The sequence below is a fragment of the Felis catus genome, chromosome B1, assembly GCF_018350175.1.
Source record: "Felis catus isolate Fca126 chromosome B1, F.catus_Fca126_mat1.0, whole genome shotgun sequence".
Classification (NCBI taxonomy): Eukaryota; Metazoa; Chordata; class Mammalia; order Carnivora; family Felidae; genus Felis; species Felis catus.
The window spans coordinates 53016907-53021653 of NC_058371.1; the positions used below are offsets into that span (position 1 = coordinate 53016907).

Consider the following 4747-nt stretch of genomic DNA (forward strand, 5'->3'; position numbering starts at 1 on the left):
TATACAATATTATCTGGTCCAGTGGGCTAGTCTCTGAAAACTAACTTCATGCAGCTAATGCCAGCTGAATTCACAAGCATATGTCATATACGATGTGTGAGTAGAGTTAACATTCTTTTATGAATGCTGAGAATCCCAGCAATCATGGGTGCCATATCAGAAGGTCTTCCTCTGATCAAAAGAATGTCAAAAGAGGAACACATTTTATGTTTTAAGATTTTTTTAGAAGTACAAATCTCTGAACATTTATTGAGCATACATTATGTGCTTCACACTGGACCAAGCTTGATATCATAGCAGTTTTTCTTGTTTAGAATTTATAATCTAGATCAGATGTCATGGGGCCTCTTAAGAGAGGACTCTGTACCACATTGTAACGTCAGGAAGCTACACTCAAGTTAAACTCTAAAAAGTTCAGAGAAAGACACCAGAAAAGGTCATTTCAGGCAGAGAGAAAAGCATAAGAAAAGGCACAGGCAGGAAAGAAATAAGACCTGTTACCTCCTTAAGGAGCTATAAATATCTCCTTAAAACCAAAAGACAAAGTGAGAGGTGGGTTGAAGAGGTGACAGAGGTAAGAAAGGAGTCAGGTTACCAAAGACCAAATATACTATTCCCAAGAGTTAATTTTATCTGAATGAGGAACCACTGAAGATTCTCAGCAGGACAGAGCCACGAAATTTATGTTTGAGACAGAGCAATCTGAAGAGGATGGAGGACAAGAAGGTCAGTAGCCGAGAGAGCAATCCTAAGGCTTAATACAATCACCGGTGGAAAATGGTAATAATTAGAATAATGGTGATAATAATAGCTAACCTTTATTAGGCTGAAAGCCTTTATGGATTATTTCATTTTGTCTTGTGACAAACCTTTGAGATAGGTGCTATTATTTCATGTTTATCCTACAAATAAGGAAAATGAACCCTGGTCAAATCACGCTGCCAGCTAACAAGGGGCACTGTGGGTATTTGGTCCCAAAGCCTTTCGCTGATGCCCATAGTGTCCACTGGGCATCTGAGTATGAACCAATCCATCAGTAAGTCATATTAGCTCAACTTCAAAATGTATCTTACAACCAGCTGCTTCCTACTTCCTCCAAGCTACCACCCTGGCCCAGCCACCATTATTGTTGGCCTGAATTATCACAGGTGGCTCCTAATTGGGCTTCCTCTCTGTCACCTGTCTCTGTATTGTTCATTGTCACCGAACAGCTTGAGTAATCTTTTGAGTTTTAAACTGTGTCACTCTCCTGCTTACTGCCCCAGTGGCCTCCTATTGCAAGACCCTAAGTGTGCCGGCCTCCACCTACCTTGAGGCAAGCTTACTTCCTACCCATAGCTTTTACACTGGCCGTTTCCTCTATTTCAGGAATGCTCCTTCCCCTTGTCTTTCTATGGCAGGTTTCCTCTCATCCTTGAGCCCTCTGCTCGAATGACCATTCTCTCTTGACTAACTTCCTACATGGAACCTAGAAGGGATGAAGATGTGCGTGCATTTAGATGTGTGAAAAGGCAACTTATTTTTGCATTTCTCAGTTTACACTTTCTTACCTTACATATTTTATTCTTCCTTAAGACTGGTCATTTCTGACTTCATCTGTTATTTTTGAATTTTTCATCAGTTCAGTCTCTGAATATAGTTTCCGAGTCTCGCAGCACTATTTCCATCATAATTCCTACGCTTTGATAATAAAGCCGAAATTAAAAGAAATGAAGTGAACTGGCCTATCACTGAGGAGCAGGGCTAGATTTTAACCAATTTCTAGTGCTTTTCCCATAGGCATGGATATGCTTTTCATGAAAAGCAAGTACATAGTTGTTGGTCAGTGGTTTAGTAGGGGGCAAGTTATGTGTTAACTTCAAATTCAGACTAACTGGTATTTATATTTATGAGCACCATTCAAAATAATCTTTTAAAAGCAATTTTATATTTATTTTCCCATTTTTCCCCTTAAAACTGTCAAGGTAGGCAAGAGGTCACATCACCCCATTTTATAGATGAAGGAGACGTAGAACTAGGTAATTGCTTGAAATGGCAGTGTTGCATTCTAGGGGTAATACTTTTTCCATTAAACTGCTGTCTAGTTAACAAAATAACAATATTTAATTAAAGTACTGGTATCCAAAGGACCTGTGGCCAAATTAAGAACAGTTAAGAGTAGAATAACTATATTTTTCAATGAGGTGGGGTTTGTTTAAAGGCTGTCATAGAGATATCACATTTATGGGAATTCCTCTGTCTAAAAAGGTCAAGAACATGGCACAATCAAGGAATTACAAAAGGTGTGGCTAAAGGAAAACCTGAACCAATGAAACACTGAAAATTTGAGCATGGCAGTTCTTTGTATAGGATGTAATACATTTATAGACTTAGTATTCAAGGATGGTTATAGAAACACAGGTGTTTTTGAAAACTGGCATAGATAAATTTTTGAATGTCCCAGACACGTAGATATTAATAGAGCTATTAATGACTGGGATATATTTAATCTTCAAAATGTTAAGGAGGCCACCAGGTTCTTCCATAATGATGGAATCCTGGAAAAGATGGAGTATATGTGTGATCATCAATTCCATATCCTTAAGATCAAGGCAAAAGTTTTAAACATTTATCCAATAATTCAGGGTAAACTAATCCCTTTTATTTTTATATCCTGAAGGATTTCTTTTACCTTAATAAAGGATTACACTTCGGAAACCGCACCTGTCCTATGAGTATGCTTCATCCATTTCCTCGGGATTGATTTTGACTTACAGAAAACAATCATTAAAGTTTCTTTCTTATGGAAGTATTGAATCACTATAAGTGAAACTAATATAAAGTAATATGACACTATGTTAACTAACTGGAATTAACATAAAAAACTTAAGAAAAAAACTCTTTTTCTGTTCCCAAGATTTAAAAAGAGAATCAAGCATTAAATGAGGATACAGAAAGGCCTATGTCAAGTAGCAAATGAAAAATATAACTCCAGACCATGTATGCACACCGATAGTAAGTGCGTCGGTATGTTCTCTACAGTGTGATGCTAGAGAGTTTACAGTTGGTGATGTCAAACAGTGGTTTCCAAGGAACTTATTTAATCAGTCCTTTAGAGAGCTCTAGAAACCTTCATTTTTAACAATTGCCCCTGAGGATTCTAGGCTTTGATTAAAAGTGTGGTTTGGGGAAGCACTTTTAACCTTCATTGTGTGTCAGATTATGTACACAGTAAAATTAAAGTGTAAATCATGTAGTTGAACAAAAAATAATTTTCTTATAAACTATTAATAGACACCTAAATGCACTGTGATTTAAAAATGAAATCATGTATATTTTGCTGTATTCATAAAGAGAGTATGCTAATGAAAAACTTGTAACAATGAAAAGCAAAACAGCAAATCCAAATCCAAATGAAGGTATTTCTCTGAATTCCATGTTTTGTTGAGACTCAAAAGCCACCGATAATTTAATTCTTTTTTTGTCCGTTATTCTGTATGCATGTTCTCTGCATCCACTTGCATCCCAGGATTTTATGTCATTTTCTGTGTGACATTTCCCAGAGATATGTGTTGTTGGCTGCTGCTTTGGGGTTGAATATCCTTCTGAGTGTCCATTGTCCATCCGCATGTAGCATGGAGACACTTCTCACTTGGCACTTACAGATTCTGGCTCATCACGGTGTGGCCAAGGTCCTCTCTTTTTACCACTATTGCAAAATTGTCTTCCCATCACATTTCTCATAGACATGCAAATCCAGATATTTTCACCATGACTTTTGTCATGTTCATGCAATTCCAAACAATAAAGGTAAATCAGGTATTTCAGTCTAATAGTAAAAATCCAGTGAAATTCTCTGGTTTTGTTTATGTTTCTTATAGTCTCAGTCGAAATAGTGGATAGAACACATTGTTTTTAAATATAAGTTGATAAAATCCCAGGACTTTTGGACATTGAGGTAATGGAAAAAAGCCTATATATCAGATATCCCTCTATAAAGTCTATAATAAGCAAATTATGTAGCAGCTTATAGTTCAAAGCAGACAGAACAAATCCTTTTCTTTTTTATGTCAATTGGTTAGTTGCTAAGGAAACTGGTTGAAAATTATTTATTTCCTTTATCTCACCTATTTTGATGTTCTGCAGTAAGTTATCACTGTCAATTCATTGTGTTTCTTGAAAAATGCCTACCCTTCTATATACACAAAACATTAGTCAACTCAGATCAGTTATTTGTATATTTGGTTATAGTAGAGTATACTTAAATTGAGTAAACATTTGCATTGTGACAACTTCTGTTTTTTTTTTTTTCTTCTTCTTGATGTTGAACAGTTTTGACTGCTTTTAAAGGGCACACAGCTCTAGCTGTCTTCATTTGGGCTATGTCAAAGTCATCACTGTTAGGGTCATTACTGCATTTTATGTGTTGGAATAGTTCGTTTACAGATTTGGCACTATGTCGAGCACAGACTTGGAGTTCTAATTCTGTTGAAAACAACATGCTGTGAATGCCCAAACCCCAAAAAGACAAAATGTGACTTGGAGTTTGGCCACATGCTGAAACCACAGCATTCATGTATTTACAGCTGATATCAAACATTCACAACATGGACTTTGGTATAAAATGTAGAATGACTGGCGATCAAAATATGATGTTTAATATTATTAAATAATTAAAAAAATTCTTCTTTAAATTCAGAGGTGGTAGCCTCCAGGTAAGATTATACTTTTAATGTTTGAAATTGCCATTTGACACATGTCACATTTA

General features: G+C 36.1%; 1 pseudogene; it reads right to left on the bottom strand.

Annotated features, from left to right (window-relative positions):
* Positions 1–2499: 2499 nt before the first annotated feature.
* LOC101086902 lies at positions 2500–3596 on the bottom strand (annotated as a pseudogene).
* Positions 3597–4747: the final 1151 nt, after the last annotated feature.